Raw genomic sequence first — 24,143 nt, 5'->3', positions numbered from 1 at the left:
CCATAAGCGAAAACAACGAGTCTGACTCGTGGTAAAGACTTTGTGATCAATTGATTATGATTACTTCCTAGACATCTTAAAAATACAAATTCACAATTCCTTTCGTTGCATTGAAATATATATGTTACGAAAAGTATACACTTTGCGCCAGTTCGGGTACACGGCTGAACAGTTGAATGGCACGGCGCGCGAACGAATTTCTTGCGTATTATAGCTCGCGCAATTGGTAGATATCGTGTAGGCTAAGGGGTTAAAATCCCTAAGTACCACTCCACCATATAAGCGAAAAAAGTCTGGACATTCACGTGCATAATGGAATGCAGAATTTCCGTTTTCCAGGTACATTTTACGCAAAGCACTGCCTCTAAAAGCTAGCTCTAGATAAATCCTGCGACAAAGCCAACAATGATTTTATAATCGCGTTAGCCCAACCAAATAGCTCGGCGTAATAACTCGATGTTCTCGGACCTCTACACTCACAAATTACTTTTTACTTCATTTGCTCGTTCTAGATTAGAGTCATTATATTATATAATATATATTTATCTGGAGGTCTTGCCACCGATTCGCAATCAGAGAATTGAACAGCAGATGTTCCTTTAATACGCTCTCAGGTCGTTAAAATTCGCACATCAACTCCCTTCCTATAATCCCGTTTGATTTTAATTAACTTACAGTCTCTAGAGAGTAGACGGTCTGTACTCTCACTGTCTTCTGTTTTTAGAGTAATTAAAGGAGAAATTGATTGTTCATCTCTATTACGGGGAATTCACTTTCACATTCCTACAAGTTCTGTATGCTTACCCATGTCAATTAAAATTTCTCAAGGGAGCCCGGTGGTCAAGAAATTTGAAGAATTCGATATTTTGTTTTTTCGATATTTCAAAAGTATAGTATTTTAAGAATATACTGTGAAATTTTCATGCGGAAATTCGCAATATTATAGCTTCTACAGCCCATTAACTAGGTAGAGAGCGGTCCGTCCAACCCCATCCGAATCCAATATTTCGAGAGAGTTAAATTAAATTATTAAAATAAAAAAAAAAATTTTTTCATTTTTGTATATAAAAGAAGTTAAAAAAAATCTAAAAAATTTAAATATCGTTTTTCATATTGTAAGAAAAAATTACTGAAAATATCCAAAATTTGGAGCTCTAGACCACCGCTACTCCTTAACACGAATCATGCGCGTAATGCTGCTATTGCCCACGCTCTAAGAGAATTCAATGAGATCTCAAGTTCTATTCCGCTTGATTTTTCGGTTTCAAAGAATGAATTTCATAAATTTCTAAACTCTTTTTTTTTAAGTTAATTTATTTAATAATTATCTGTAATAATTTAAGCTCATATTAGCTCTAAATGGTCTGTAAAAAACTCTGTGGCTCTGTTCAAGTACAACATAAAAACATGTTTCAAATTTTCCATATATCCCATAAAACTTTATTTATTTTTCGGTAGTTGCTGCACTCAAAAATTGATAACTTCGCTCTTTTTTGACCGATTTAAGATTTTGAGACTTTTGAGATTTTTATGAAGGGTAAGGGTAGCAGTTAAGGTATTATATGTATATCAGTTAGCTTCGCGTTGCATTCGAAAAAACCCGAGGAGCATTCAACAACAATGTTCGGTACGTTTGATTGTCAAAGCAAGGTAGTGGGAAACTAGAAAGCAAATACTGAATTCACTTTCTTTCATTCTGAGCTGACAGCCTCATGGACACGGCGAGAGAAAAAACACAAATCAGCTGATTTACCAACACCACCTTTAATATGTAGATTCCTTGAAAAAACTCTAACCTCGCTGTAATTTTTTATAGAAAATTAACAGTAAATTATTTTCAAAGTTGGAAAAATGTCAACAACAGGCAAAATTGTCTAGGACATGTGGAAATAATTCCGAAAATAGAAGTCCTTTAGATCAACCAGGAGTGACTGATGGTTAAGTTTTACTATCTCGCATATGAAAAACGTGAGTTTTATTCAGAAATCTCAGACAGAACCCTCATCAGAATTAGAGTAAACTTTAACGACAAAAAATGCACTCACACTGGGTTACTAACCGCTACGCCACGCAGATTCTTAAAGACCTTCAACTCATTCCATTAAACGAAAAAAAACAAAAATTATTTCAAACTTATGAGCTAATCCAGCAAGCAAAAATGCAGGTTTTGGAGTGAATGAAATACAGCGCAGGTTTTAGAAATTGTATTAAAAAAAATAATATTGTAATTAGCGCGTACATTTTTGTAGCGCAGGCTAATCACCTACCCTGCCAGAAATCACAATAGATTAACGAAACCAACGCAGACTGAGTCTTGTCGAGGCCCTATGCTTCCGAGAATAGTGAATAAGGAAAAAACACATTTCTGTGAGGTCTTTGGCTGAGCTTCTCCTCCTATTTGCGGCGTGCGTCTTGCTGTTATTCCGCAAGTAGAGGGACCTACAGTTTTGAACCGACTCCGAACGGCAAATTGTTTTTTATGAGGAGCTTTTCATGGCAAAAATACACTCGGAGATTTGCCATTGCCATTGGCGAGAGGCAACCGCTATTAGGAGAAACTGTTTTCGTTCATTTGATATTTCATGCAAGCGGAGATTTGAATCTACGCACTCCCGAATGGTAGTCGTGCACCAACCCATTCGGCTACGACAGCCGCCGCTATTCCATTCAAAAATAAAGCCAAAATATGCAAAAATTTTCAAGTGAGTAGTTGCGTTCCGCTTTCTTTCTTTTCGACATCAAAGTAATGAAATCGGACTGAAAAAATTTAACAAGTCAGATTGAGAAGCAAATGAGTATTAATCACATAATAAACAAAAAAAAAGTCTGTAATGAAGTTTATTCTTTCTAGAAAGAATTACTACTAAGACCATCTGATTTCTAAGCTGGTTATGAAACCATCTGGTTTTGAGACCATCTGATTTCTTGTAATTCTTTCAATAGACATCAGATGGTCTCAAAACCAGATGGTTTCATAACCAGAAACTTATCTTTAGTAACGAAATTACGGCCTCAGGTTCTGTTTCTTTCTAAATAAAAAATCGGACGATAGTTTCAACACTTGTGGACTCAAACGTGAAACAGCTACGTGTACTGGAACCATTATTTTATTTATTTGATTCATACGACTGGTATTCCTAATATTCCGGCGGCAGTAGAAGCGCTCCAGCATTTTCAATGCTAGTCCAAATCTTTAGAGAATTTACTGCAAAGGGACTTGCTACGTAAATAGGTAGGTTAGATGGCACGAGTCCCAGGGCTATACTACAAGTAGCACTAGAGTGCCGTTTTTATACCAAAATACCACTTCCTGCGAAAATTTTCAAAAACTTAAAGGAAGAAAAACCATATACAGCCATCCACTGATGCTAATGTAGCGGAGGAGAGAAAGATGATCTAGGCTGGAGAACTGCATCAGACTATCCCCAAAGAGACACTAAGCAACCCCAAGCGCCTAACCGTCAGACCTGGACATCTGCAAAGAAAGCGTTCAACAGTCTCTATTCCTGCCGGACCCACACAGCTTCTGAAATAGGGGTTGTACGGAAGTCCAAACTTCTCCGCATGAGTTTCGAACACCCAGTAACCGGTGACCACCGTTATGAGTTTCGAAATTGAATGGCGTGGAATGCCCAGCACTTTAAGCGTCCTACTTCTGTCGTACTAAGGTCTTTTAACAACGATCAAGAAGATACTAATGACTCGGATGGGGACGACTAAAACCGACTCTGTCGATCCCTTCCTGGCGAGTTCATCGACAATTTCATTTCTCTCTATGCTCTCTCTTCCTTAGAAAAGATAGAACTCCACCTGTCTTGCGCTTTTTTTCAATAAGAAATTCTTCAGTTTCCTTTTTAACAACGATCAAGAAGATACTGATGGCTCGAATTGGGACGACTAAAACCGACTCTGTCGATCCCTTCCTGGAGAGTTCATCGGCAATTTCATTTCTCTCTATGCTCTCTCTTCCTTAGAAGAGATAGAACTCCACCAGTCTTGCGCTTTTTTTCAATAAGAAATTCTTCAGTTTCCTTTTTAACAACGATCAAGAAGGCACCGATGGCTCGGACGGGGATAACTGAAACCGACTCTGTGGGATCGAGTTCATAGTCAATTTCATTTCTCTCTATATTCCTACACCCTGGGGCCCAGATAAGAGTAGTGTTTCTTGCACATACGAGACGTTTGATCTCTTCCTTAGAAAAGATAGAACTCCACCTGTCTTGCGCTTTTTTTTCAGTAAGAAATTGTGCAGTTCACCTCAACAACGGTCAAGGTGACAGCGATGACTGAGATAGGAACAACTGAAACCGGTTCTGAGGACATTTTTCCTGGCAAGCTCGTCAGGAATTTCATTTCCCTCTATGTTCCTATGAATTGGAACCCAGATAAGAGAAATGTTTCTTTGCAAGGGACTTGGATTCTGATTCTATAGACAACTTTTAAGCCCAACTACTGCAGACGTTGTAAAATTTCACAAATTAAAAAAAATTTAATAAATGTAAAGACGAGTGCCAGTCCTTGGATTGCAAGGCTGATAATAACAATGAAGTTATTGCCGGTTCCCACTGATTATTTGATGACAGGAGTTCCTCATTTTGCGCTTGTTCGCCCTCGAACCCTTTCTCTTTACTTCTTTAGCTTTTCGAAGGATCAGTTTAAAGAAGTCTCACAAACCTCATTTAGCATCAAACTGCTCAGAGCGGTCCTTCTACGCCGAAAAGATTTAATCAGTTTATTAACGACATTGGCACTGTGCGAACTGTTAAATAATCTTGGATAACCTCACCAGCAATTCTATCTAAAAAAGATGATTTTTTTTTTCAAATTCTAAATTATTTTTTTAAACGCAATAGCGCACAAGACGTTCTGAATTTAGAACGTCATTGGATACTTGTCTAGCACCTTTTCGAGTATGCAACTTTTTCATTAAATTGCTTTCTCTAATACATATTTATAAGTAAATTTGACGCTGAATGCTTGAAATACGCGAACTGGTTGGATAACTTTTTTTAACAAAATAAGAATACATTTGTAAAAATTAGTAATTACATACAGACGCTCACATTTGTGCACTTGCATACGAATTATTCGCATCATCATCATCACACACACACTCACGCCCATACAGCCGTGCAAGTAAATATAGAATCTGGTACATTAGTTGATTAATAAAACAAAAAAAAAAATTCAAATGAAATTAAAAGTGTCAGATCAGAGAGCAAAAGCGCAGCATTCAAACTTTGCTTCTTCGGCTAATCACTTCAAAGTGGCTATTTGCTTTTGTATTGTGCGCGTTAGACAATTTTGAGGTTATTTTAGCCGATTTCAAATATTTCAAGCCAGTTACCTTCTACTTTTGTGTTGTTTCCAACAAAACGTATGGCTCTTACGTAATAGTAAAAGTTCGCTTTCCACGTATTTTTTATGCATTTCCAGGAATAAAACTTATAAAACTAAAGTAATAGAAAATGGATGAATTATAAATAAAAAAATAAACACCTTTCAGTGTGCAAGTTGCACGATGCACAAGCGACGGTCGACCGGCCGGCGTGTGAAAGCGCGGTTCAGGCGGGAACTTCAGGCGCTTAGTCAACTTTTTGCAGTCCAATGTGCACAAGTTCTTTTCGCTCATTTTCATTTTCACTTTATTATTTCTTTTTAATTGTTTTTTTTTTGTGTGTTGCTTCAGCAAAAATTACTGTGAATTCAGCAACTGTCGAAAGTTGTGATGGCGTCTCAGCTTGCTGGGCGTCAAGAAGCCACGACAATGCACTTAACACTCGTTTTGCAGCCAACAACAGCAATATCCGCCTCGCCTCCTCCTCGGTGATGCATAAAAGTCGCACAACTTCTGCTATATTTTCTTTGTAATTAAAAACTTTAAGTTGTGCAGTTTACTTTTATATTAACTTAATGTTTTGCGCTAATGTTCTGCGTTTTATTTTTCGTATTTGAAACCATTTTCGCGCGTTGTACTTTGCAATGTGATCAGCGGTCGAGACGATGGCTCGCTGTGCGACCGCGCAAACAATTTGCCCCAATGCAATTTTCAGTCAGCTTAAACACGCCTTAACGCTTCTCAAATACTGCACACAATTTACAACAACAATAAAGAGAAAAGCAAAAATAACTTATTTTATTCAGTTACAAGTTCGAGTCGCCAAATGAGCCGTGCGATCGGCACCGCAACTGATCTACGAATGGCAGGGGAGTAACGCCGTGTCACATTGTGAACCCAACACGCTAGTCGCCAGCCACCAACCGCCACCGCCGATAACTGGCGCAGCAACAACAACAGCGATGGCAACAGCGACGGCGACGGCAACGGCGACGTCTACACACCATCGCCCTCGCCGCCATCAGCGTTCGGCAATGCGACATCATAACGTTCATAAACGTCGTCAACTGGCGATCGCATCGATACACGAACACACTTGCAGTTGTTTTTGTATGTTTGTGCTGTGAGCTATTGCTTTGTTTTTGCTATTAGTAACAGTTGCTGTTGAAAAATTGTTGTTATTTTTGTGTAGTAAAACAACAAAATCTACATGGGGCAAGCTTCCATGCTCCACTGAAGCTGATACATTTGATAGAAGAGAGATTAGAATGGATTGGTAAGGCGAAATCCCTAGACAAGTTTGAAAACTATAGGATCTTGCATTTCTGGGCACAAAGTCGTAGAATTGATATCGAGTGGATGGCAAGATAGTGGGTGTCTTTGGCCAGAAACCCCCCACTTTCTAGAACCAGCCTCGCAAAGATTTCGTTTATAGGTTGAAATAAATTGAAATTTGAAAAGGTGAGCCAAGGAGCACCAGGAGATTTGGTGGCCCCTAAAACTCTCAGGCTAAAAAGCCCATTTTATTTAAAGCTCTGGAACGAGGGTAGGTAGGCAAGGAGGGAATGAGAAAAGTATGAGAGAAAGAGATAGAAAAGAATAGAGACAGAGATAGAGATAGTTAGTCCTGTGAGAATTTTCTAGATTCTTTGGTAAATCTGTAAATATCCTCCAGTTTTTTTACTCATTCTCACGACATCGGAACCCAAAATTCGTAGCCGTGCTCTAGCAAAGGCAGGACACTCACAGAGAGAGTGCTCATTGCCTCTTCCAAGCACGACAGGCACATTGGGTCCTCAATGAATCCAATGGTGGTCATATGCTGACCCCATGGGTAGTGTCCTGTAATAATACCGACCATCAACCGAACGTCTTTCCTTCCAAGTTTTAGTAGTAAATTTGTTAGTTTTCTGTTCGGACTTGTCACAATACACTTTGCAGTTCTGCAGCGTTCTAGACCGGACCATCGCCCTTTATGTAAATTGCATACATAATCGCTGATCCGCGATTATTGGATCTGGCCTTTGTGGAGGAACCGCTGATCCACGGTTGGCCAATTCATCGGCAATTACGTTTCCTTGAACACCGGAGTGTCCTGGCCTGTTTTGTCTTGCGACAAAATTAAGCTTCTTCTTACATTCTTGAACAATCTTTGAGGTTTGCTTCGCGTTCTCCAGGGCCTTCAGTGCAGCCTGACTGTCACTGAAAACTCCTATCTGTTTCCCGCTCCATCTCCTCTCGATTATCCATTCGGCTACTTTCAAGATGGCAAAAACTTCCGTTTGGAAAACAGTTGCCGTTTCCCCCATAGCATAGTGATACTTATTACTATCGTTTAAGTACCATACGGCTCCAGACCCTTTCTCATTCTTAGACCCATCGGTAAAGAAAATATCCGTCAAACCCCCCTGCATGCATTCTGGATTGCTCCTTTGCTCTCGCAATGGAAATCTGACATGAAATTTCCTTCCAAATGAAACTGTGAGTATCAGGTCATCTTTAGGTGCCAAAAACAGTGGATACTGCTCAGAGAGCATCTTAAAGATTTCTCTGTGTTCCGAAATTCCATCTTCGTGCCAGAAACCATATTTATGGAGTGTACACATTGCTTTTATTGCTTCCTGTTGTATCTTAAGATCCAGGGGGAGCAAATTAAGCATAGCATTTAGGGCATCACCAGATGTTGTACTCATGGCACCCATGATGCATAAACATACACTTCTTAGGTCTTTAGAGGTTACAAAGAAACTTCACTGCGCTCTGCCCCATGGCGCGACATTAGATATTCGGTACAACTCAATTTGTTCTTATATTCGCGCCGACTCTTCCGTTCCTTCTTAGAAAAATATGCGGCCCTATACGAGTAGAAGGCGGTACATACCGTATAAGGTATAACCACGGACTCAATGTGGGACGAGTCACAAAGATTACAGTGGTACTATATGAACACCTCCTAAGAATGCGCAGTAAAAAAGCGACCAAGAAAATGTTTGAAGCAAATCCTGAAGGAGCAAGAAGGAGAGGCCAAGGCAACGTTGATTGCAAGACGTAGAAGACAGTTTACAAAAGATGAGCATCTCAAAACATAGAACGAAAGCGGGCTGTCGAGAAGAGTGAGTGCGAATTGTAGAGGAGGCAATGGTCCACCCCGAACTGGAATACCAATACCATGCTTCGCTCCTTCTTAACAAATATTAAAGTCCAGGAGCCGCATACAAGTTCCAATCAGTCATTAAGTACTTCCTCTTGATTGTTGCAGTAGTCAGATTCAACAAAGCGCGTGTTGCGTCAATTAGAAATCCAATGTGAAGCTAAGTTTCCCGCGACGTGGCTTTTCCAACACAGAGGCGCTTTTTTCTGCTTCTGAATATCGAGTACTTTCAGGACTGGGGAATGTGTATCCATTCCTAAAACATAGCGTAACTACGAGTATTAGAGTTGTCACTACACTACACTATTTTTTTTCAAAGCCAATGCGCAAAATACACATTCACATATTTTTCGCAGTTCAGTTCAAAGCAACACTTGTTGAGAAGCGAGTTTCTTCCTTGGATTTCTAGGCTGATATTAATAATAGAGTTATTGCCGGTTCCCACTACCCGGATGCGAGTGCCCTTACTCATTGTTTGTTGTCAGCAGATCCTCGTCTTGCCCTCATTCTGCTTCGAACTCTTTCGCTCTACTCCTTTGATTAGTTCGAAAAAGGCAGAAGTAAGGGCGTTCCAGGAACAGATTAAAGAGATCTCACAATAGGGAGTCACTCTGTTTGAAACCTCTTTTGGCATCAAACTGCTCAGAGCGGTCATTCTACGCCGATAAGATTTAATCAATTTATTGACGGCATTGACATTGTGTGAACTGTCAAATATTCGTGGATAGTCTCACAAAACCTGCAATTCAGGAAAAGGGAAGGAATCATACAGGAGGAAGTAAAGGAGCAAGGGACTTTGCAATAGAGGATGAGGACCAACAGTGGCGATTTAGGTTCGTATTAACCGCTTCAAGCAACTAATGAAATTCAGCGGATATGTGATATTTTAACCCACAATATCCGCAAGAGTAGTGAAAAAGTGAGCGACTAGATGTCTAAGTCTTTGCCAGACGAGATCAGGGCAGCTGAGAAGAAGGTGCTGAGATGATTCCACCTCGTTCTCTTCTACAGAAATGACTTGAAGCAAACCCAAGCCGCACCGCATGGATGCCTAGGGGACAATGTCCGGTAAGGATACCTAACAAGTTCGAAAGCTGCAGCTTTGTTAGCCGTAAAAGTTCCTTCAAACGCACCCGATCTACCCGTTCTCATAAGGCCGAGTTTAACAGAGCGCGCCAGTCTTTTCTTTCTCGTGATAACCGGCGCCAGTGCGACACACCAAGTGAAGGCAAATCTTTTTTCACCTCATCTTTCGAACGCAGATGAGCTCTTCGTCTACCTCTGCTACCACCAGCTGGCACCGCATTGAGCGGCACTTTCAGAGCCGAAGCGTTTGCATCCATTCAGACGTCATGACCCAGCCAACGAAGCTGCGGGAACTTTAATCGCTGCGCTATGTCTATGTTGTCGTAAAGCTCATACAGCTCTTTGCGCTATCGCCTCATCGGATATTGCCATCGTCCAAGCTTCAGCACCATACGTTAGGACGGGCATAAGGAGAGCCTTGTAGAGGATCGTTTTGTTGTCGAGAGAGAGCTTTACTACTCCATCAGCCTACTTAGTTCACAGTAGCACTTGTTGGCAGGAGATTAAAATGTATCACAGTAAGTGGATTGAGAGTATAATTTGAAAATGCGAACAATTAAAGATGGCATTAAAAGTTCTGAATACAAAATCTACAAACGTCGCGTTTTTTTCTTTCTTAATAACTAAATGGTACGGAAAATCCAGCAAAATCTAATTCATCTTCCAAGCGAAAGTAGCGGAATTTTCACTAAATTTAAAAGCTCTTTTCTGAAGCTAATGGGGTACGGCTGCTACGAAATGGAAGTGTACAGAAGAAATCCATGCCTCAGAAAAAAGCCTACCAAAAAACACATTTCTGCTCTCTCGTTCGTAATTCTAATTCAACGCTCTAGGCAAAAAGTGGCAACATCGCAAAGAATTATAGCCAAATCTACCTTCAAGAGTGCTATATCCAGCGCTGCAGCAATAACAATACACTCGATTTATTTTCACTTGTACACAACAAAAACTACAACAGCTACATATAAAAAGGTTAACTATTTAATTTCCTTTTATTATTTATTTTTAATTTTTTTTTCCTCTTTTTATTAGAAAACAGAAAAAACACGACTTCAAAGCAAAACACTCACTCTCCACTCACACACACGCATACAATTGGTGTTTACTCTCTCCCAGTTTGTTTGCCTATTTCGCTCATTTGTTTGCCTACACTACTCTGATCGTCGGCAGTTGGCCAACGCGCCTCAATAGGCCGTTTGTTAGTGTCTATGCTTGGGAGCCCCAGCCGGCTCAGGTGCACATAACGTTGAGCGCGAAAGGCAACAATACACGTCACCACTTAGTAAAGTATGTGTGTGTGTTAAAAACACACACGCAAACACAAATGTTCACATACAGCGCGCACCTTTTGACTGCAACGTTGCTGGATCTCTATGCGGGTAGCACATCGAGTTTGTTGGTATGGGGTCGTGCTTACAACAATGTGTACATAGGCATGAGTGTGTGTGTGTGTGTGTTGTATGGGTTTATTTGTGTTTGCATGTGTGATATATTTCCTTAGCGGCAAAACCAAGAAACGCGTTGAAATGCCATAAAAAGTGTGTGTCTTTTAAATGCTTTCTCGTTATCAGTAAAATTATGATCGTCACTCAGCGGCCAACATAATAATTCAAAATCTTCGAAAACACCGCAACACACCTTTGATTGTTCTTGTTTTTTTGGTTTTTGTGCACTTCTGGGTGAATGTGCTTTTGTTTAAATAACAGATAAAAGGACGAGTGATTAACTTGCGTAGTGAAGCATTCAACTCTGAACGCCATTCCGACCGAAGTGCTAATGGAGCTCACCTAGCTCAAAAGCGTGGAGAAACTTTTTTAGAAGCCTTTAATTCGATTTGCTAGTTCATTACTACGAATTTCTAATAAAATAACAGTAACTCAATTTTTTGAATATCAGGCGAAATAGAAAATTTTGACGATTTTCCGCTGGCTAGCGGAATGGCACCGGACTGGTACCCACAAGGGAGCAAAGGTCGCGGTCGACCAAAAAACACTTGGAGAAGGTCGATGTTGCTCCTGAAAGGAGTGAACAAGGAAAAAAAATCTTTTTAGTGAGCCTTAGTGGGCTTTAATAACCGCGCTGTTAGTTCTGCCCTTTCCAAACGGGATAAAGAAGCAAAACGAATGGGTTTGGCGGTGAACGAGGACAAAAGCTCCAGTCATCAAACAAACAGTCGGCGCACTCGCGTATCGGCACCCACGTCCCTTTCGATAGTTATGATTTCAAGGTTGTAAGAGACTTCGTTTATCTATGAACCAGCATTAACACCGATAACAATGTCAGCCTGGAAATCCAACGTAGAATCTCTCTTACCACCAAGTGCTACTTTGGACTAAGTAGGAAAATGAGTAGTAAAGTCCTCTCTCGGCAAACAAAACGAACACTGTACAAGACTCTCATCATGCCCGTCCTAACGTATGGCCCAGAAGTTTGGACGATGACAACATCAGATGAAGCGACACTTGGAGTGTTTGAGAGAAAGATTCTGTGTAAGATTTTTGGACCTTTGCACGTTGGCAACGGCGAATATCCGATGCAATGGAACGATGAGTTGTATGAGCTTTACGACGTCATAGACATAGCGCAGCGAATAAAGATCCACCGGCTTCGTTGACTGGGTCATGCCGTCCGAATGGATACAAACGCTCCGGCTTTGAAAGTATTCGATGCGGTACCAGCTGGTGGTAGCAGAGGAAGAGTAAGGCCTCCTCTGCGTTGGAAAGATCAGGTGGAGAAGGACTTGGCTTCACTTGATGTGCCCAACTGGCGCCGTTTAGCACGAGAAAGAAATGACTGGCGCGCTTTGTTAAACTCGGCCAAAATCGTGTAAGAGGCCATCGCGCCAATTAAGAAGAAGTACCGAAATTGCCTTTTTGATAGCATTTCCAAACACAAGATGCCAATGATGGTTCAAGTCCAAAATCAGAATAAATTCTCATTCTCTGCAGATGGACTGACTTTTAACAATCGCGTACTAATTTTTAAAGTAAAATTTCAGTACTTTTAAATGTTTTTCCAAGCGTGAGGCACTACATTTAGTACTGCGAAGTATTGATACTAGTAGTTTTTTGCAAGTTTTTTTAGCGTGCTATTCTAGGTTGTTAAATTAGTTCTGCCGTTCGATAAGAAAATCACAATTTTATGGTTTCGAATAAATTTTTTTTTATCAGTATAGTCTCCCTGAACATCAATACACTTGTTCCATTACTGCATTCCATACCTGAAGTGGGAATCTGGAAGGGCTGCAAAATACGCCTCCACAGCTGTTATGAGCTCATCATTTGATGAAAAACGCTTTACGCGCATGAATTTTTTCAAGTCAGGAAACAGATGGAAGCCACTAGGAGCCAAATCTGGTTAATACGATGGATGCACCAACAACTCGAACTTTAATTCATACATTTTAGCCATAGTTAAAATGTTATTGTGGCGCGGGTCATTGTGCTGATGAAAAATAATTTTGTTCCTTTGCAAACTGTGTCTTTTTTCACGAATTTTTTCTATCTAAAAGGTTACAATAATATTCAGAATTTATTGGTTTACGAGTTTGTAAGTAATCCATAAACAAATTCCTTTCGCTTCCCAAAAAAAAATTATTTGTACATCCCAAAAAACCGATGCCTTCTTGGCCGATTTCTGAACACGAACTCGTTTCGGAGCCGAAAGGCCAGGTTCACACCACTCTTTAGCCTCCTGTTTTGATTTAGGATCATGGTGATGGACCCAAGTCTCATCCATAGTGATGAATCGACGCGCAAAATCTCCTTTATCCTTTTGTAAATGCTCAAAATATTGCTGAGGAAGTGGCATTCGAATGTGATTTTATTCCATTATTAGGGAAAGCGGCACCCATTATGCACACAGCTTTCTGAAACGTAATACTTCAGATGCCTACGACTTCTACTAAATCTCTTTGAGTTACTCGACGACTTTCCAATACGATATCTTGTATTTTTTTCTACGATTTCTGGTGTTACTGCTGTTTTTTGACGGCCTTGACATGGATCGTCTTCAAGACTTGTACGACCAGGTTGAAATTCAGCAACCCATCTTTCTACTCTACTAATTGATGGCGAAATGTCCTTATACACTTTCCACATTCGTTCATAAATTTCCTCTGCTTTTAAACCTTCCAAAAATTAAAATTCAATCACTGCCCGACACTTGATTTTTTCCATTGTAGAAAATACTGTGACACGTCGATACTAAATGGGTTTTAAATAAAAAATGAATTGTCTGATTGAAATGAAACTTGACATACCTTCATATGGGAAGTGTTTTAACATATTGGGTATAAGTTCCCGTCCTCGTAAAAGAGGTGTCGCTGCTGATTTTTTTTTTGTGTTCGCTCTAGTAATATACTGGCGATTTTAAGATATATCTGTGAGGCCACAATCGCTGTAGTTGATATTCGTTTGAAGCGTAAAGGTACTTTTTTATCTGACGTCAAAAATGTCTATGTTCATCCCGAAAAAAACAGCATTTGCGGCAAGTCATGCTTCATTATTACCTTTCCAAGAAAAGCGCAGCTGAAACGTGTCAAATATTGGTCAATATTTACGGTAATCACGCTTCATCAAAAACAGCGTGTAAAGAGTGGTTTCGACGCTTCTAAAGTTGTAATTTCGATGTGAGTGATAAAGATCGCGAAAGGGCACCGAAAAAATTCGAAGATACTCAACTACAACAATTATTGGATGAAGATGCATGCCGTGCCCTTGATTATATGTCTCAAGAGTTGAATGTTGACAGATCAACCGTCGGTTAACGTTTGCATGCGATGGGAATGTTCCAGAAAGCAAGTAACTGAGTGCCACATCAATTGAAGGAGAGGGATATCGAGAGACATTTGGTGACGTGTGAGATGCTTCTTGAACGGCAGAATAGAAAAGGTTTTCTGTATGGCATCGTCACTGGCAATGAAAAATGGATCTATGTATTATGATAACTCTAAGCGATGAAAAAGTTGGAGCCTTCCAGGTGAACCACCAATCAATGCAGTCAGCCTTTATTGGAGAGCAGTTTACTTCTTACGAGAGCTTCGCAAACTGGCTCAATGAATGGATCAAGAAGAAAGAACTCGAATTTTTCGTCAGAGGAATCCGTATGCTGCCCGAAAGATGGAGTAAAGTTGTAGCTTACAATGGCGCATACTTCACACAATATCCTGTATTATTTGATTGTTTAAATAATTCGTAACTTTGGCTAAGAAAGGACGGAAACTTACTCCCTTAACCAATAACAAACAAAAAATTGAGGTTGGGCATACTACCCCTACCTATCTTATAGAACAACCTAGTAATACTCGAAATTTTTGAAGCTATTTTGAAAGCTATTTATGTCGAAGGTCTCTCCCAAATTGTGAAAGAGTAGGAAGATTTAACTGAATGGCAAAAATGCATGCGAAGGTTTTCCATTACCTGCCGCGAAGCGACCGTTGGTAGAAGAAACCTTTTGATATTTAGTGGCTGCAGCAGGAATCGAACAACGGATCTTCTACCTGCATGTAATGCAGAAATGCCTAGACTGGTTTACGGTGGTCACTATAAAAATAAACGGTAATTGGAATCGTAGTTGTAGTACAGTTAGACTTAGAAAAACCTTGACTAGCCTCGTTATAAACCAAAACCCAACGGAAAGTCGAGTTTTTTCCAACAGTGAATTCAACTTAATTCAACTTAAAAACGAATTCAACCTAAAAATATTGGCTAATATTAAAAATATTACCAACTATCGTTAGTTATAAATTTTAATTTGAATTTCCTGTACATTTTACAACTTTCTAAATTACCTCAAATGCGTTTTTTTTTAATCTCAAATATTTGCTTAAATACGAAGATAATTTTCACACTTCTACTTTGGACCACCAAGGGTTTTAATAGTTGTTTTTGTTTTTGTTTTTTTTTATTTCATCAACCATTTGAATAAATTCTAAACCGAATCAATACCTCGTGAGTTTCCAACACAGCCTGCAGTTGGCGACTGAATGCTCCACTTCTGCGGCTCGATTTCATGCAAATTTTAAAGAGTTTCAACATTCGAGATTCTACATTTTCAATTATTTTTTGGTAAATATGTATTTTTTTGCTTTTTGCTATTTCTTTCTTTCTCGTTCAGTCATTCAGTCGCTTGGCTTTTTAGCGACAAAGTGTTAAATGATTTTGTTGCAGCATCGTGACGTTCAAACTTTACACTTGTGGATGCGCCTGTGTTCGTAGGGGCCCTTGTGTATTGTTTTTGTTTACTTCCTCATATTGCCTATTTGAGTGCCAACTGATGCATACATGCATACATGCACACATGCACACATACAATACATATATACGAAAAGGCATACATATTTACTATGGCTGGCATGAAACTGGAGCCCATTTCAGCTCCACATATACATATGTACGCATATGTATGTATGGTATGTATGTATGTATTATATGAGCATATTGTATATTTATGAACCATGTGCGTGTGTGTGTGTTTGTATGCGAGATTTTGCCTTTCCAACGGTTAAATAATGTCTAACTTTGGACTTTAATTTGTATCTCAGTGTTTGATATTTATTCAGTGCGCCGATGGGTGGCTGGATTCTACCGCCGGTCTTGCACTTCTCCAATGGTCATTACCACATTGCTTGCGACTCCATTCAAATATGTTTGTATGTATGCGAGTTCCCAGTCGAGAAATGTCTGCTTACGAACTGGTGTCTTTCGAGTGAATTCGAAATTGACGTCTATTGAGTTGTTTCCCCCCCAACAACTACTCTGGATGTTTTCCCAGCCCAGACATAAAAACTTCTTGTTGCGCTCCGCTGCATTAGAACTGCAAAGAGAATGACGGTATGGATATCCAAATATGATCCCAACCTTTGGCAGTGGAATGAGGATCCATATGTAATGTACAAAGTGGCGCAAAATTAATCACCCTATCCGTAGATTTATAATTTTTGATAATGGTGTCGTACTTCGATCGTATTTGACACTTCTGAACTAGGCAGCTCCAAACGATCCGGCTCGGAAAGTATTCGATGCGGTACCAGCAGAGGAAGAGGAAGGCCTCCTCTGCATTAGAAAGATCAGGTGGAGAAGGTACGAAGGGGTCCTAAAGCTGAAACTTTCCGTAGCAGAAAAGGCGGTAGAAAGAACGCGATCGATGACCGAATGGCAAAGAAGATCAACCAAAGCCCGGTGGACTTACAAACTCATATCAAATCTTGAAGGGTGGGTGAATAGGAAGCATGGTGATATTGACTACTACCTAACTCAGATACTAACCAGACACGGTTGCTTTCTGGAATACCTACATCGCTTACAGCTGGCCGACAGCCCTTTTTGCCCGAGTTGCTCGAATACAATCGAGAGTGCAGAAGATGTCTGCATACGCCCACAGGAGCGGAGCCTGGACACAGGAACCTGTTGTGCCAATAGAAATAAACGCGGCTCCACATTGAAGAAATGTTAACGCGGTTCCAGGGGGTTCAGCCGAAGAGGAGGAATGTTATAGTGTTAGTGGGAGCATGCGCCACATACCACTGATGCGACGGTACCAACTGCTACAACAACAACAACAACTGGTGCGACGGCACCTTTGATGAAATTTTGATTTACACCTCCTGACTAAAAAAAAACAGGTGGAGAAGGACTTGACTTCTCTTAGTCTCCAACTGGCGATGGTTAGTACGAGAAAGAAACGACTGGCGCGATTTGTTAAGCTCGGCCATCAAGAAAAAGAAGAAGCGCGTGAAGGTCATAATAAAAATTGCATACATATCTAGCAAAAAAAAATTTTTTTTTTTTTTTGATTTTGTAAAAGAGTTATTCAAAACCCAATGCGGAATTTTGTACATATATATGTATAATATTTTTAACTAGTTCAAAACTAGTCCTAACCGGACTGGTTACTCATAGAAAAAAACTGTAGATGACTACAAACTTCTTTCATTACTTCATTTGAAGCCCGGCAGGGTAAGTATCAGCATACATGCATATATAAACATTTCCATGCTTGTATATTGATCGAACGTGTGCAAATACCAAAAAAAAAAAACAAATGTCCCTACGTTCATGCTGAAGAAATTAAATATTTATTATGATTGCAGTTCGTTAGCATATCTCGCACATGCATATATGTATGCACATATGTAAGGATTGTGTGTATGTGAGTTTGTGCTCATTTTTCTACATACATTGTATCTCCAATGCCAACTCATATTTTATACACACATACCTACAAACCTATAAGTATGCAAGCACTAATCTACAATTCTGTAAATGATCCGCTTCGTAACTGTTCCGCAGGCAAACGTGTCTTTCGGTTTTCTCAGCACCTTTTCCAGTGCAGCGAGCGGATCAATCGACTTTTGGACTGGCTTCCTGCTCTGTTTAATGTAAATATTTGACAGCCTAATCAAGTCTTCGTTTATTTGAACAATTGTGCGTTATGTCTACGCTTATTTATGTATTTGGCACAGTAGACTTTCTCATGACTCCGAAAAGTGTAATAGAGAAGTAAATATACAAATATACATGCATACATGCATATACCGTTGGCATTAAAGAGTGCATAAATATGAACTGAGAAAAAAATCAGAGGTGTAAAATAATTTCAAATTTCTCCTACCGAGCTTTTATTTGTTTTTTGTTGCCTTCAAATTCCGATTGGTTGTGCGGTGAATCTGTGTGGAGTGGAATGGAAGTTTTGGAGGGGCTTTTGGAGTTTGCAAAGCTTAATGATAATGTATATGTGTATTTTATATAGATATGTAGGTATAATTCCACTAATTTTCTTATTACCATTCTTCGGAGTTGTCGGCCTTGATTCTCCAACGGAGAATCTCTCTTGCCAACAAGCGCTACTTTGGACTAAATAGGCAATTGAGTAGTAAAGTCCTCTCTTGACGAAGAATACTAACACTCTACAAGGCTCTCATCATGCCCGTCTTATCGATGACGATGGCAACATCCGATGAGGCATCACTTGGAGTGTTTGAGAGAAAAATTCTGCGGAAGATTTTTAGACCTTTGCACGTTGGCGACGGCGAGTATCGCAGGAGATTAAACAATGAGCTACATATATGAGCTTTACAACGACAAGAACATAGCGGAGCGAATATATGTAGATCCAGCGGATAGGTTGGCTGGGTCATGCCGTACAAATGGATACAAACGCTCCGGCTCTGAAAGCATTTGATGTGGTACCAGCTGGTGGAAGCAGAGGAAAAAGAAAGCCTCCTCTGTGTCGGAAAGAGCATAAGGACTTGTGTCCAATTGGCGCCGATTAGCACAGAAAAGAAACGACTGGCGCGCTTTGTTGAACTCGGCCAAAATCGCGTAAGCGGTTATCGCACCAATCAAGAAGAAGAAGAAGCCAATAAATTGACAACGAGAATTATAAGATGGAATCGGTTCAGAAAAAATTAAAGAAAGCAATGCAAATATAGAAATATTTTCTGCACTCTCTCCAATCGGTATAATTTATGTATGTATGTAAAGTAAAATTTGGCGTTGCATTCAAAAAACACCCCTAAGTCCTTAGGCGGGCGCCGTAGCCGAATGTTATGGTGCTTGACTACTTTTCGGAAGTGCATAGGCTAGAATCTCCATGCATGAAACAGCAAAAGGGTAGACAAAGTTTTTTCTAATAGCGGTCGCCTTTCGGCAAATCTCCGAGTGTTTTTCTGCCATGAAAAACCATTTACCGTTCAGAAACGCCTTAAAATTGTAGGTCCCTCCATTTGTGAAACAACATCAAGGCGTTCCCCACTAATAGGAAGAGAAGATCAGCCAAACAACTAACAGAAGTGCACACGCCAATTATTTATTTACTGTTTTTTTAAGTCCTAAATCTCGTCCCTTGATTCGAGAGTAGTATTAGATAAATGGTGCGATGTAATAAGTGATTTGGGCAGCTTAAAAAACATTTTTGATATTAATTATAAAGCTTATTGAGTTCTGGCTGTAAAACAACTGAGTCATTACGAAAACCAACCTCAGAGATTGAACTTTCAAGTCATCGGTAGGGGAAATCTCGTTGAAGAGAAACACGAGGAAATGCCGTTTATGAAGAGAATAAAAAATATTAGTTCTAAGAAGTAATGGTCACCATTATTCACATTTTTACACTTAAAAAACTAACAGCATTACTTATATATGTAGATATTAATGTAATTATTGGAATTATTTATTCACGAATTCATTTTTGTATCATTTTAACTATCAACGAAAAGCTACACAAAACAACAACATGGGCGCTTATAATCACATTCACACGTCAGAGTCATTACGAGCTTTTGCGGAGAAATTGAAAAACAGACGAGCAAAAAAGATGAATTCTAACAGTAGAGTGCGATTGAGCTCGAAGCTAAGCCGTGCTTGAAGCTTAGTCAGCGAAGAATACAATGAAAAATGAACGAATTTCATCTTGCACAAAATTTTTAGCAACAAAAAAAGTTGGTTTCATGCATTTGTATGGATATTCGTTTATTTATTGCCTGTATGCATGTCAGTATGTGCATATTTGGATGTAATTTTAGAAGCATTCACCTTCCCTACAAAACAATAAAAAAATAAAAGTAAAAAAAATAAAAATAAAAAATAAATAAATAAAATTAAAAAATTATCAAAAAACGAGCAAACAAACATGTGAATGACGTTCTAATTTGCAAATCTAAAATAAATATGAATATGTGGCTGCAAAATATTTGTGCTCACATATACACTCATGAAATATTACTATACAGGTATTGTGTGTGTGAGAAGGGAAATATAGTCAGCGCTGGGTTTTGTCAAGTCATCAATTGTGCTATTGTTCTTGGTTGTTATTGAAGTTAACAAATAATACCGAAATGAATGAAAGTTACTATATAAAAAAAGTTATAGTATAAAGCAAGGATAGGGACATGAACGTACACAACTGGCGAGATGAAGCCATGGATAGAATAAAGCGGAAAAAAATTGTTGATGCAGCTATGGTCCACCACGGATTGTGAAGCTAGTAAATCCGTTCATGTGAACATACTTTTCATATAATATTTTTAACCAACGTGAAATGTGCTTAGAAGAGCTAATTCATTTTAACAAAATGGTTATCATAACGAAAACAAATGGTAATAAACTCGAGCAATTTTGGGATCTTTGCTGAATTTTTTAAACTTTTTTCTCTTTCTCGTATGCATTTCTGAATTCAGATTGCAAAATTGTTATCATAACTAAAACAAATGGTAACAAATTCGGACATATTTCAGATTTTTCCCGATTTTCAATTTTTTTTTCTCTTTCTTGTATGTATATAAATATTTCTGACGTATGAAAGAGAAATTGAATTTTGGTTGAATGCATTACAGTGTGGATGATTTTAAGTCATTCCCGTTCATTTTATTTACGACCTTATTCTGTATGACGAAATAAGCATTCGTTGTTTGCGTATTACTACAAGTGTCAATTAATAAGTCCCTGAGAAATAGAAAAGAGAGGGTACTGCCAACTCAAATACAACATTTTGCTTGCGCAGAGGCATATTTGCTGTCTGGTCTCTTTTATGATCTGTCCAATAGGTTTGTTGTTACAGCCAAACTTCCCAAATTCTAGGTCTGCTTTCTCACTGTTGTTTGTTTTTAGTGTAATTAAAGGAGAAAATGATTGTTCATCTCTATTACGGAGAATTCACTTTCATATACCTGGCCATTGAATTATGACCGATGGCATTTTTTCTGAAAACTTCAAATATCAGGTAAAATTATCAATTTTATTTGGGCTTTTCCAAATAAAGAAGGGTATTAAGGGGTTTTTAACCTGTTCTTAGATGTTTTTAAGAGTTTCCGGTCATTGGCCTGTGACGATTAGAAAAGGATCAGTTTTTTGCTTATAAGTGAAAAGTTAAGTGTGCAAGTGCCAGTGCGAATTAATTCGATCTTGTGTGAGGAGCATAAAAAAACTAATTGAGATCGTCTGAAAAGTAAATGAATTGAATAGTGAATATTCATATATCTAAAATATAACAACAGTAAGTACAAAATATACATATCTTATGAATTTGTTACGTGTTCAAAGCCAAAAACCAGAGCTATGCAGACATAGCAAGAACCGTTGGAATATCCAAGGCGTCTGTGGTAAATGTTGCCAAAAAGTTGAAAAATACCAACAACATTTTAGCGGTAACTTCAAACAATCGCCAAAATTGTCGCCGAGAACGCATCACCTCAACCAGGCAGGATCGCAAAATCGTCCAAAAAATTCTCTGGAATAGAAATGCTTCAAGTCGGATGATTTTAAGAGAGGTTCAGGAACCTGGAGTAAATATTTCGGAAAGAACGTTACGACGACGCCTATACGAAAATGGACTTTTTTGTAGACGACCAGCAAAAAAGGCCAAAACTGACACCCTGTATGCAAAATCGGCGGAAACTGTGTGCACAACTTCACAGAGACTTCGGCTCGGAATATTGGAAAAAAGTAAGTTAAGTAAGCAAGTTCTCCTTTATCAAATAGCAATAGTAAGAAGATGTGAATATTCACACTTTTTTGTGGTTGTGTTTTTCTTCTTACAAATCATCTTCAGCGATGAATGCCGATTGGAAGCGGTCACAGAAACAGCAAATTTTGTTCGCAGAAGAGCCGGAGAACGATATTCTAAAGATTGTGTGCTTCCAGGGGTCAAAATGTCAAGAAGCTTTTAATAAAAACAAATATGTAAAGTTTTTTAAATGCTTTAAACCCGTTTGCTTTTTATTCGCTCTCAAAGCCATAATATGTAATTTTTATCATCGGTCATAATTCAATGGTCAGGTACTGTACATCTCTACGCAATGCTTATAATGTTATTGTTCGCGCTCGCAGAGAATTCAATGAACTCTCAAGTTCTATTCCGCTTGACTTTTCGGTTTCAAAGAATGAATTTTATAGGGTGATCAATTAAGAGGAGTTTTTTTCATTTGCGTTTTTTTTACAGATCGCGCGCGAGTTGTGGCAAACTGTCATCGTGGATTTGTTGAACAGCGTTTGGCATTTCATCATGGAAAGACTCACACCGCAACAACGGCTACAAATTGTTCAACTGTATTATGAAAATCAGCGTTCTGTGCCATACAGCTCGTGAAACAATGACTTTATTGAGAAGTCATTTCGGAGAGCAGCTGATTTCACGTTTAGGACCTGTGAGTTGGCCACCAAGATCTTGTGATATCACACCTTTGGACTTTTTTCTTTGGGGATTCGTGAAGTCCAAGGTCTATGCTGATAAACCAGCTACGATTGAAGCTCTGGAAGCCAACATTACGCGTGTTATTCACGACATACCAGTCGAATGATTGAAAATTGGACCTTCAGAATGGACCACCTTAAGCGTAGTTGCGGCCAACATTTGAATGAAGTCATATTCAAAAAGTAAATGTCAAAGAATGTCCTTTCAAATGATAAATAAAGGTTTTGAACATAATCTACATTTTTGTTTTTTTTTTTAACTATTGAAAAAAGCACCTTATGATTGATCACCCTATATAAATGTCAAAATCTTGTTATTTTAAGTTAATTTATTTAATAATTTTCTGTAATAATTTAAGCTCATATTAGTTCTAATTGGTCTGTCAAAGCTGTAGTTATGATTTAGACTTGAAACAAACGAAAAAAGGAAGCATTTTTTGTAAATATGAAAAATTTCTATTTCTATCATCAAACAAATGCTTAAAAAGTTGTATGGAACACTTCAGCTTTGCTTGGAATCATTCAACACAGGCTCCCTCAATTTCGAAGCAGACGTACCAGCACAATTGGTCGCCCAATTCAAATAACCACAGCATCAATGATCGATAGGTTTACGATAGAATGCAAGATGATTGACGTGGAGCAAAAATTTTAGTTTTGATTTAATATTTGAATATGAAGAAACTATCGGCATCATGAATAAATACTCATTGCCCACTATCGACAACCAATTTGACAGTTTCAAAGGAGATTTACGACCTTCTGCTGTAAGCCGAACGAGTTGGAGTGTCATTTCATAAACACGAACGAAATTTGGATCTCTCACGAAATACCAGATACCAAGATACAGTTGGAAGAGTAGGCATGTAGGAATGAAAGCAAGTCGTAAGAGGCCAATTTTGATGTGCCTGATAAATTCATGGGGGCAATTTGTTGATATAAGCGCCAATTTCACGTATGAATCACACCGATTGTCTTGAAGGGCGTAAAACGATCACCGGCGCGTATTATGCAAAGCTGTTGGTTGTTGGATACCACTTTAAAGCAAAACTAACGCCAATTAACTAAGAAAAAGTAATCGTTAAAGACTCAATGGAAAAATTTGGACTATGTTACGAATCTTCCTTTGGGTTGACGAGCTTTTATGTTGGGTCCAAGATGGATTGCGGCGCCGCAGCAGTTTTCCACTCCGAATTCCTGCAACTAACTAAATCAATACGCCTTTCATACAAAGCTAGGGCATTCCGGACAGAATTGTTAGCAATCAGGGAAGCCTGCAAAACCATCTCCGTCATCATGCAAGCTGGAGCCAAAAGGAGCCAAGATAGTTACTCGTATACTCACGAATAGGCAGGCTGCTTCAAAGGCAGTAGTC

General features: G+C 39.0%; 1 protein-coding gene across 2 annotated transcripts in view; it reads right to left on the bottom strand.

Moving 5' to 3' along the window:
- LOC129237750 (thyroid receptor-interacting protein 11) overlaps window positions 1–24,143 on the bottom strand; it is a 118,684-nt gene that overhangs the window by 51,732 nt on the left and 42,809 nt on the right. The window contains exon 1 of one of the 2 annotated variants that reach the window (XM_054872676.1): window positions 5,503–6,208. The exons of the other annotated variant lie outside the window; for it this stretch is intronic. The gene's annotated coding sequence lies outside the window, so the exon portion shown is untranslated. Of the gene's footprint in view, window positions 1–5,502; window positions 6,209–24,143 lie in introns of those variants that run through there. 2 annotated transcript variants of the gene reach the window in all.

This window comes from Anastrepha obliqua, chromosome 2 (assembly GCF_027943255.1).
Source record: "Anastrepha obliqua isolate idAnaObli1 chromosome 2, idAnaObli1_1.0, whole genome shotgun sequence".
Classification (NCBI taxonomy): Eukaryota; Metazoa; Arthropoda; class Insecta; order Diptera; family Tephritidae; genus Anastrepha; species Anastrepha obliqua.
The sequence above is the reverse complement of the archived record's forward strand: the minus strand, read 5'-3'. Positions and strand labels throughout refer to the sequence as shown.